At 59.9% G+C, this 11,278-nt stretch overlaps 1 long non-coding RNA gene across 1 annotated transcript; it reads right to left on the bottom strand.

Annotated features, from left to right (window-relative positions):
- Positions 1-1,117: 1,117 nt before the first annotated feature.
- LOC141277393 (uncharacterized) lies at positions 1,118-3,938 on the bottom strand. The gene is made up of 3 exons (XR_012328725.1): positions 3,679-3,938; positions 2,499-2,663; positions 1,118-1,335 (listed from the first exon to the last, which is right to left on the bottom strand). It is a non-coding gene; the product is annotated as an uncharacterized lncRNA (long non-coding RNA).
- Between the last annotated feature and the right edge of the window lie 7,340 nt (positions 3,939-11,278).

Raw genomic sequence — 11,278 nt, forward strand, 5'->3', positions numbered from 1 at the left:
TCGGAGCTGAGGATGTCTCCTCCCAGCGCTCCTGACTTTCCTTGTCGGGAGGCCTGCAAGCAGCAGTTGAGAGATGCTTGGGGGCAAGTGGGCAGCCACCTGACTCCCCCCACCCAGTGCTCCAGCGGGGAGCAGGGAGAAGAGGGTGTGGCCTCCAGACTCTGCAGACGGGCCCATCAGGTGACAGACAGCGTCCCACCCCCAGTTCTGACCCCACCGGCTCCCGCATCCCTGGACAGCCACCGTTTCCTGTTAACCACGGCCCCATCCGTCCCCAGAGGGGAGCGGCCCAGGGCCTGGTGCTGGTTCTTCATGGTGCCTGCACACACATGTGTGGACACACACGTACACACACACACGGCTACAGATTCAGGGCCAGGCAGCACCCAAGGGGGTTTGTGAAGTGGGGTGAGGACCCCACTCATCGAGGGGCAGCGACCGGCCCCAGCTCCCTCAGCTCCCCTGTGCCACCCAGCGCCGTGCTTGTCCCCCTACCTCCCGCCGTCCTGCAGAGACGCGGCCCCGGGGGTCCCTGCCTGGCCCAGCAGCCTCAAGCTCGGCAGGGCCCCCCGGGAGTCGGGACCTGTTGGGGGTCTTGATTGACAGCACCCTCGCCCCACCCCTGCTTTCCTGGACCCACACCTGCCAGATGGCGGCTGCCGGGTCCTCGCTGATTTCCCCAGGCAGGACGGACGGCGGGGTGGAGGTGAAGCTGATGGGAGAAGGAGATTTATGGGGCCACGTTGTGTATGATTTGTATGCAGTGAGCTTGGAGGGAATTATGGCTTAATCTTGCAAAAATCCGTCCCCTCCCCTGAGGCTTTTCAGCTGAGATCTGGGCCCAACTTGATGCAGGAAGAGGATGAGTCTGGGCTGAGGGACCATCGTGGGCTCTGGCGGATGGCCGGGCTCCATTCTGGGGGATGGGGGTGGCATCTCAGTCAGTAGAGCGGGAGGGCCCCTGGGGTCCATCAGGTGGACGTTCTTACCCTTTCTTGTGCCTTGAACCCCCTTAGCATCTGTTGAAACACATGGACTCCCTCTCAAAAAATGGTCTTCAATGCATAAAGCACATAGGATTACAAAAGAAACCATTTTATTGAAATACACTTTCCGAAAGAGAGAGAACATTTAAAATCGTAAGCTGTGGCTTCTTTACAAACGTATGAAAGGGCCAGGCGCAGGGTCGGGTCTGCTCACACCCTAGTTCTGGAGTTGAGGTGAGTGTCAAGCGCAGCACGGTAGGAAGGACCTGCGGTTTGTGTCGGTGACGGGGTCTCGCGTGGTGCACACGCCCTGGGTTTGCGGCCACGTTCACGGGTGCTGACATTCCAGCTGGAGGATAAGATGGAGATGTAGGGTGTTTTTCTGTCCAGGACCACAGGTGCCCTGAGTTCTCTCCCCAGATAGCACAGAAGCACACACGAAGTACACAGAGCACGCGCAGAGCACACACGAAGTACACAGAGCACGCGCAGAGCGCGACCGCGCTGCTTCCAGGCTCTGGGCCAAGTCGGTGCTTTTTGTTCTGAAGCCGCGGTGGCTCTGGGTCGGCACCGTCGGCCTTCGTGGTGCAGAGGGTGGAAACCAGGCCCACCGGCAGGGACACTCGAGAGAGAGTGTGGCAGGGCTCCCCCACCCTTGTGCCAAGCCTGGGTGGAGGGCTGGGTGACCAGGGCACCCCAGAGAGCTGTGTCAGGAGACTGGCCCCAGTGCTGGGGGCTAAGTGGGAGCCCAGGCTCGGGCCCCACGTGTGCTCCATGTGGAGGGGCTCCACCATCAGGACTCACTGTTTGCCAGGGTGACCCGGTCCATTACCCACCCGGCAGCCACCAGGAGGGGCGTGAGGCCCTACTGGAAAATGAAGGTCTTTGGACCAAAGGAAAAGGAGACATAAAGCGGGAGAGACCCAGGATTCTGGAGGGAAGGTGGCAGAGGCAGTGGGAACCCAGCCCGGGCCCGCCCGTCTTTGCCATTGCTGCCAGGAACGGCAGAACAGAGGCCGCAGCATCAGATTGTAAACTTGCCGAGCGATGCAGTGTCCTAGGGGCTTACCTCTAGGGGCTCTGCTTGGATTTCCCCTGAAGTCCCTCTAGGTCTCAGGGGTGGGAGCAGACACGCAAGGCACCCTGTGCTCTCTGGACTATCAGGTCTGCTAGACTCTCCCCCATCACCCCGCCCAGAGAGGGAGGGAGGGAGGGAGGGAGCTGGCGGCTGCAAAATACACAACCCAGTGGGTCCTGAATGAAGCAGTACAGGGTGTGACGGGCCTTCCCACAGCCCTAATTAATAAAAGATATTAAACTGGCTGCCAGGGGACAGAATGGACTGGATGGGGCAGAAGGAGCAATCGCTCAGGTGGACTCTCATCGCCGGCCTTGAAGCCTCTGCAACTCCCTCCCAGCAAGCCCTCCCGGCTGTCTTCTGGGGGTCCCTGGTCTCCCCTCCATCCCCGTGCAGCCCTCCCCCAGCCTCCCCCAGAGCCCCCGCACACCTACCACCGGCATTGCTGGCCTTCCCTGACCTCCAGTTGCCTGGATGAGGAAAGGTGAATTGGAACCCGGCTGGCGCCGGCGCCCTCTCCCCAGGGGTGTGCTGGGGTCCTTCATATGAGCCCTGGACGGTGTGCATCCCTTCCCAGCTCCACGTTCAGTGACTCCGAGCTGGTAGCGTGAAATCAGGGAGTATTTACACCACGGAAATCTGCAGCCACCACAAGGCAGGACATTCCCTCAACAGAACCCTTGTCAGACACTGAACTCCCTCCCCCTCTGGCGGGGAGGGGAGGGGAGCCCAGGTCAGCCTGTCTTCTGAACACTGGAGGAGAGCGTCAGGCCCAGAGGTGGGCACCTGCCGCCGGGTTAGAAGGAATTCTGTGAAGCCGCGAAAGCCTGCTCAGCAGAGCCCTGGGATCTTTGGGGAGGGGAGTGAGGGCGTTGGGCTGCCGCTGACCCTCCCCCTGGGGCTGTGGGTGGAGGCCCACCCTCTCCTACTCCCATCTGGACAAGAGTCCGTAGCCGTCATGCAGCATCCGCTGGTTCCGGAGTCAGATGAGTTTGGGTTCACGTCCCAGCTGTGTGCTCATGGGCAAGTGACTTCTGGCTCTGAGTTTCTCTCCTCACACAGAGAATGCCAGTTCACGGGTTGTTTGACGATTCCATGAACTAACACTTTTTTTGTTGCTTAACACGGTGGTGGGCTCTGAAAAGCCCTCAGCCAATGGCTGTCACTCCTGCAGTCAGCATTATTCAGCATATACTGAACACCCGCTATATCCCTGGGCTGTGTCAGGTGTTGGGGACTCAGTGGTGAGCCCTTGCCCCCGGGGGTCTCCACCCTCCACTGTTGAGGTTCTGAAATGTCCGGGTGGGCTCAGGTGCTAAGGCATTGCCCTTCCCACTCGAGTTCCCTGCACCGTGATGGCAGCCCTGCTCTACCCTGAGGCATTTGTACCAGCACCCCGGCTTGCAAAGACCATGCCAAAGTCTCTGCCTTGAAGTCCTGGCCTGCAGGGATCCACCCACCCCGCACGCCTCTGGAACGACATCTTAAAGAACTCTAGGAAGGGAGGTGTGAGATTCCAGGAGGGGGATATTCCTGCCGTGCATCTGGGGTGGCGGGCTGGAAGGGGGAGGAGGGGTCTCGAATGGAGATGGGCACTGGGTCTCCGGGACTCACCCTCCACAGGCTAGGACCTGGCTTTCTTCGGGTGCCTGGGCTGTTTGAGGCCTCTGTTCCTGTCTGGCAGGGCCACTCTTCCATGAAATTTGGGGGCAGGAGCCTGTGAGCCATGGAGGTGGCCTGTTTCTGGGCTGAGAAAGCAACTGCGTCCGAGGCCAGAAAGAACCTGGTGAGGGAGACGGCTGTGGCCAAGCCGTGTGCTGTCCTGCCCAGCAGGACCCTGCTGCCGTCCTCCCACGTGTGACATCTATCCCCGGGCTGAGCACCAACTGAGTCCTGGATCCGCCCTTCCTTTCGCTCTGGGTCTTGGCAGGTCCTGGCAATCTCAGTTGTAACTGTTTATTTCCGTATCGGTGCTCCCGGGAAAACAAGCTCCCTCCCCTCCTTAAGTTACACAGGAAACACTCAGAGGCAACGGAGGTGCCCAGCCCGTGCACGCTTCCGCCAGGCCCCTGCTGTCAGTTGGCCGCCCAGGAAATTGGAATGTTAGCGTGAGCCCAACACAGTGGCGAGGTTAATTGGTTGTCCCCCGAAAGTCACGTCGTGCATTTCAGATTTAGCTGATGCTCGCGGGGCCTCCCCTGGGTGTCCACTGCCAGAGGCAGGGCACACCCCAGCACCTGGAACCTGGCCTACTGTGTGTTTGGTGTGTATTCAGCGAGCGAGTTCACGCACACCTTTGTTCCCACTCCCGCTGGCGCGGATGTGGGAACACCAGCCCTGCCTGCACTCAGCAGCAGGTGACCCTGGATGAATCAGCCTCCCAGGGTGCTGATTCCTCCTCAGCTGAGTGGACAGAAAGTTCTCGGTCTCGGAGTTCCCTCTCTGGGATCCCGGTTGTCCTGGGTCTCCTTGGACAGCGCCAGGATCCACCGTCCTTGGAGAAAGTCAGAGGACCCATGCTTACTCCTGCTCGTGCGCCTTGAGTCCCAGCGGGACATCTTGCCCAAACCAACGAAACTCCCCCACGTGTCAGCAGGAATGTGAGCAGGCCCTGATGTGTGGGCCAGCACGGACAAGAGTCCGGGGGTCTCCGGCCCCTTCCCTTGATATCGTCATGTGTCCCAGCTTCACCTTCATTCCTTTTCGATAATCTCATTATCTCTTTTTCCCCAAAACTTCACTTTCCTGTGATCAGCACGTTAAGAAAATAGGACTATCACGTCCAAGAAAACAACTAAATGTGTTAGTCTCGTGACTCCCCTTCTCTCCTGTTCCTCGTATTCTCCCCCTCCCCCCATCCTTTTCCCTTTCCCCTCTGTGAGCATCGATCCTCCCCTCTGTTACCATCACGTTATCGCCGGTGACTCTCCTGCTCTATGAAAACTCCGTCCCTCTGCTCCTGAACCAACCTCCCTGGGCAGCCACAGCCAGAGGGAGCCTCCCCCTGAGCAGGTGGGTGTCGACCAGGCCCTCAGCCCCTGGGAAAGGAAAGGTGCGGTGGTCGCGAGGACAAGCGGAACGCAGCCTGGGTTTGGATTCACCCGGAGCCATGGACCTGCGTTTCCTCACCTGTAAGATGGGAACAACCATCCCACGTATTCCTGGAGCTGCACCAGGGAACAATCAAGACGGGTAGAGTGTTGTGGATTCTTCGTGCCCTCAGAGGGTCAGCGAGTGGAGGACAGTCCACAGACTGCAGCAGTGTAGGCATGGGATGGAAGTTTCCAGAAGGCAGATTCCAGCTCTGCGTGTGGAAGAGCTTCCCAGCAGAGCTGCTCTGAGAGGGAAGGCGCCTCCACACCGGTAGTGAACATGCATCGCTAGGCTCGCTCAAGCAGAGCCAGGCGGGGTGCCGGTGAGAGCGCAGAGATGAAAGTCACTTTGTCTGGCAGGCCGGGTCTGGTGTCGCCTGCAGTCACCTCCTGTCTGAGACTCGGGGATTGAAGGAGTCTCGGGTTTGCTCGGGTTGCAGATTCCCCAGTGTCCAGAGATTTGGGGCAAGGCCTCACTCGTGCATGCCCTGGGATGGGAAAGGCAGGACCATCCTGCTTCCTGGCTGAGAGGTCAGAGCTGTGAGGTCCCCTGGCTCAGCCGTCACTGGGGACTTGAACCCACACATCCTGCCTGCCAGCCGTCAGCCCCTAGGTCAGCTGCCTCCCCTTCCGACACTGATCGGCACGGAACAGGGGAGGCCTAGAGGCCAGGCCAGGGATGCTCACAGAGGGCCCTCTGAACCAGCCTCTTCTGGAAGCTGACCCACCCATTCTCCTGGTCCTGTGAATTCACACATGGCATGAAGGCTCTGGCTGGGCCCCTGCTCCGGCCTTAAGAAGTTGACGTCTGTCCCTCTTGTCCTGGGAGCATGGGTGGTGCATCTCCAAGGCCCAGTCCCAGGTCTCTCCTCCCCACAGCCCTCCACCGTGCCTGTGTAAGGACCCTGTCCGTGCTGTGAAGTGTGGAGTGTGGTCAGGGATACCCTGGGGCGGCTTTCCTGCCCACTCTCCGCATGGCCATGGCCTCCGTACCCCCTCCGTGAAATGCAGCTTGTGACACCTGCCTCTTCAAGTCACCCAGAGGATTAAATGGCCAAGTTCGCAGAGTACCAATGGCAGTCCCTGCCCACACGGGCACTGTGTAAATCCAGCCTGTTCACCTCCTGTGTGTCCCCGGTGCCAGGCAGCAGAGGCTCAACAGATGCCAGTGACTTGGGTAGAGCTCAGTATTGGGGGGCGTGGCTGTGAGGGTGGAGGTCTGCTCCCCTCTCAGGGCAGGTGAGCCTTGTCCAGAGCAAAACAGGCAGGTCACACACCTAACAGCTTGGCCCTCGGGACTGGTGGTCGTGCTGCGCTCCCCTCCTTCGCCCCGTCTAGAAGCCAGCTTTGCCCAGAGGTGGTGGAGAAACGGCTTGGAGCCCAGCCTTTGCCGCCAGCCTCCCTTCCCTCTGCAGCCTGGCCTGTGGACCAGGGGCTTACGGTGCCCTCCCTCCTCGGGTGAGGAGTCTGGGAAGCAATTAGCCTAATTGTCGTGGCGGGGCTGTGAGCAGAGGGGTCCCCAGGGGACTGCACAGCGAGGGGCTGGGAGGGGCTCTGTCTGCTGCCACTTCCGCTCTTCCCTTCCCCCCAGCACCCTGCTCCCTGGGCATCCCGCCCAGCACACCACACACACAACGGACCCTCACCCCGAAAGATGGGAGCTCACTGGCCGAGGCCTGAGTGTAGGAATTTCCATTGGGCGAGTGAGTGATGTGGGCAGAAACACTTGGGAGGGTCTTAGCTCTAGATCTTGAAGATAGAAGGTCCTCCCGCCCAGCCCCTGCCTCTAGGCAGACGAGTCACTGTTCCCTTCCCACAGACTAAGAGGTTGGGCTGTGCCCAGGGCCACCTAGAAATGGACGCATTGAGTCTGTGCTCAGGGTCTGGTACCAAAGGCAGTCCCATCCCGGATGCAGGAGCAGAGACAAGGCCGTTAGCCACAGGGCCTCCCTGAGAGGCTGGCCAGGCCCTCCCTGGTCAGAGCCCCTCCCTACCCGTCCCTTGGGCTGGACAAGCGCTCCCATCCCACGTCGCCGTGTCATCAGGATCCAACAGGGAGCAGGTGGCTCACTGGCTCTAGGATAACATGAGTTTATTTACAAGGAGATTCTCTGCAGAGGTGTCTGGAGGATGGGCAGAGGGTCACCACCAGGAACAGCGCAGAGCTGGTGGTGACAGACCTGTTACCACCCCAGGCCTAACGGTCAGAGGAGGAAGCAGCAACTGAGACTGAGAAGGAGGGAGGATCCTGGAGCAGCCCCTCGAGAGGGGCGTCTAGGTCCCCCTTGGTCTAGGACAGAGATGGCCTCCCAGGGAGAGAGCAGGGGAATAAATACCCCAGACTCACTCCACTGCTCCAGAAGCCAGAGGACAGAGCCCTAGCCTCACCCTCATGGCCAGCCACACAGCCTCCCCCGACATCTTCCTTCCTCCCGAATCGGTCCACCCTCTGTGTCCGTTGCCCTCAGTTCCCCTTTGCCAGATGAAAAAACTTTGATCTCTCTAGAACTTACTGCCTTCCAGCCACCATCACTGTCGGCTTAGAGCGGTCAGTTCCCGCTGGGCCAGAAACTCCTCCAGGGCAATAAAGAGAGTGGTGAGTAAGGACCAAGAAAAGAGAGCGCGTCTGGAGAGAGACTAGGAGTCGGCGCATTCAGCGCAGCCGAGGGGTCAGGCTGGATAAGTACCGCGAGCTGACCATTAGGTTGTCAGGTGGCAGAGGTGGGAACCTTGCCCAAGGTAGTTTCAGAGGATGGTGCCAGGGAGAACCGGCTTGGGGTGGGATTACGAGGGAACGGGAAGAAAGGAGTTGCAGCTGCAGGTCTAGGCAGCTCATTCAAGAGACTTGGCTCTGTAGGGAAGCAGTGCACGGGCTTTGTAGCTGACAGAGCCGTGTGGTCGAGGAGGGTTTTCTTTTCCTATCATGGCAGAGAGCAGACAACTTGCCAGAGCTGTGAGCACATGCGGGTGACAAGGACTGGACAGCAGTGTGCACTGAAGCGACTGGTCACAGACAGGAGCGGGGACGGGAGGGAAGGCCGAGGGTAGGACCACAGGCAGGGAGGGGAGCAGGGGAGCATGGACGTTGTCTTCCATTTGCCGCGGGAAATAAGCAGCATGGTCATCACTGAGGGTGAGGCTAGTGGAGCACAGTTGGAGGGTTGAGGAGGGAGAGTGAAATGGCCATTGAGAGTGAGGGGCAGTGGCCGGCAGAGGGAAGTGATCTAAGGAAATCAGGGTGATTTGGTGCTTTTCTCCAGTTGTGGGCCACGGAGTGGAGTGGGCAGAGGTGATCTTACTGGTTTGCCAGGCCAATGTGATGACAGGAGAGAGGAACAGATTTGCAGAGGGAGTGGGGATACGTGACCCGACCATAGTCTTTAAGCTTTAACCCGTCTGTCCATCGACTCATCCATTCACCTTTCATCAATTCACTCTCCATCTGTCTTTCCATCCATCTTTTTATCCATCCATCTATCCACCCATCCACCCCTCTGCCCATCCATCATTCCATTCATCCACCCATCCAGTGTGCACTGAAACTCTTCCGAGTACAGCAGTGTTGTGCTGAGTACAGGGCTGTGGGGATGGAGGTACAGGGATGTGGGGATGGAGGGTGAGTGAGTGGCCCCCATTCTCTGGGAATTCATGAACCCCCGGGGAGCCAAACAAGTTCACAAGCTGCTCTGAGATCATCTGAAACCATGAGGCTATCTGAGATGAGCCCCATGGCCTGGCAGGGGGACTCTGCTCAGCTCATGCCGCCAAGCTCAACCCCTCCCTCATTGTGGCCCCAACAGACCAGGGAAGAAGGAAGAAAAGGAAAGTGACAAACACCGTTGCAACCCTCTGTGTGCCAGGCAGCTAGACAGCCTCTCAGGATGAACCTGATTACTCACTGCTTTTCCATCCTAGCCTGGTCTGACGGCTCTCAGCCCAGGCTACACTCCAGAACCTCATGGGAAAGTTTGGTCGTAAAGTTGGGCTGCCCTTTGATGGGGTCCAGCCATGCGTGTGCAGCCAGGGTGAAGGCCACTCGTGGACGACAGCCACCATGCGTGGGCGTGGAGGACACCCAGGGCGGGGGTGTCAAGAATTGCCCAGGACCCACCGAATCACGCCAGAGATGACCACTGCAGAGAGGATAAACGGTGACCTGGGGCCACTCGGTGGCCAAGATGGGGGATTGGAGCCCTCCCTGTGCTTTTGCGCATCTAGACTGTCACTAGGCTGTGGAATCTCACCTCCCTCCAGTCCCCCCCGCCCCCCGCACGAGGAGCAGAGGGCCAGGTTTGGGAGCCGGTGGCTACTGGCAAGTCACTTCGCCCCGTACCTCAGCTTTATTAGCTGTGAAATGGGGAGGTGGCGTCTACCTTGTAGGTTGGAGGGAGTTCGATGAGTTCACGTCCGCAGAGCAGGGAGCACCAAGTGCTCAGATGTGCTGACTTTATTATGTTGCAGATGTCCCTCGATGTCCCTGTCCCATAGCTGCTTCCTGCCCACCCCAGACCCCTCCAGACCCTGGCACTCAGGACTCCAAACACACCTCCCAGCATTCCCACTGGGTCGAAGCTTCCCCTGACAGTCTGGGCTCCGGGCTCCTGCCCAGGAACCACGCAGTGGGAGTGATCAGCGGCTGCCCCTCTGCCAGCACGGGACCCGGGGAAGAGTGCACTGGGGAGAGCTATGGGTGGGGTGGTAAGGAAGCAGACGGGAGAGGAGCCCCCCTTTCCTGGAGCCTTGGAGGAGGTGGGGAAGAGGGGGCCCTGGGAAGATGTAAGTTAGTGAAGGTTCTAATCAAATATTTATCAGTTAATTGATATCCGGAGGCTGCTGACAGCACCCTCTCCCTCACCCTGGCCTGTCCACACTCCTCGCCTGGCTCTCCGCCCCCCACTCCCCTCGGCCCCTTGCCCTCGCCGTCCTGGAGCCTGGCTGCTCGACCTCTGCCAGCCTCCCTCCCGCCTTGCTGGCCCCCTCCTCCCTCATCCTGAGCCCACCCCTTCCTTCTCCCTCGGGCCGGGAGCCGGGGACGTTGCCAGCACGTTGGCCGACTGGGTAATGGGGCTTTTCGGCTACTTGGGATCAATGAGGCGGGACCTTCCAGCAAGGAACGGGCCCTTGTGAGTGTGTGCACGTGTGTACACGCGTGTTTCCCTCCACTCGTAAGGGGCGTGATCTCTGCCCCAGTTTCTGCAGAGAGAGGGGAGGGACCTGGGGGCTTCACCAAGGAGGACGTAGAGGACGGGACTTCTCATCAGGCGTCGGGTCACCCCAGGAGTGAGGGGTGTCAGCTGCGAGGCAGTGAAGGCTGGCACTGGGGCCTGGGGAGCAGGGCAGAGCTGGGCCCCAGGCAGAGAGTTGGGGGCCTCAGGCCTCCGGCTAGAAGGGAGGTGAGCAGGCAGACAGTGGAGGGGCAGGGCTCCAGCCTGAAGGCAGAGAGTTGGGGGCCTCAGGCCTCCGGCTAGAAGGGAGGTGAGCAGGCAGACAGTGGAGGGGCAGGGCTCCAGCCTGAAGGCAGAGAGGTGGGGGCCTCAGGCCTCCGGCTAGAAGGGAGGTGAGCAGGCAGACAGTGGAGGGGCAGGGCTCCAGCCTGAAGGCAGAACACCAGGCCTTGCGCTCAGTCTCCATGGCGCTCAGGCCACCCCCCACCCTAACAACTGATTCAACATCTGGGTAGTTGGATTTACTCCCCAATGGATAGCAGACACCACCAGGGCAGGGGCTGCCCACCCGGGTCCCCACCGGAGCCACAGGCCTGGCACCCCCAGCTGCCCACTAAACAGTTTCGGGTGAATAAATTGTCACCAATTGAAGGCGCAGCGTCGAGCAAGCCAGCCCGCTCACTGGAAGAAGCATCTGTCTCGCGGGGGAGATGGACAAGGAGACAGACGCTAAAACTGAGGTCAGAACACGCAGAGGAGGGCTTCCCTGGTGGCGCAGTGGTTGAGAGTCCGCCTGCCGATGCAGGGGACACGGGTTCGTGCCCTGGTCCGGGAAGATCCCACATGCCGCGGAGCGGCTGGGCCCGTGAGCCATGGCCGCTGAGCCTGCGCGTCCGGAGCCTGTGCGCCGCGACGGGAGAGGCCGCAACAGTGAGAGGCCCATGTACCGCAAAAAAA

This window comes from Tursiops truncatus, chromosome 20 (assembly GCF_011762595.2).
Source record: "Tursiops truncatus isolate mTurTru1 chromosome 20, mTurTru1.mat.Y, whole genome shotgun sequence".
Classification (NCBI taxonomy): domain Eukaryota; kingdom Metazoa; phylum Chordata; class Mammalia; order Artiodactyla; family Delphinidae; genus Tursiops; species Tursiops truncatus.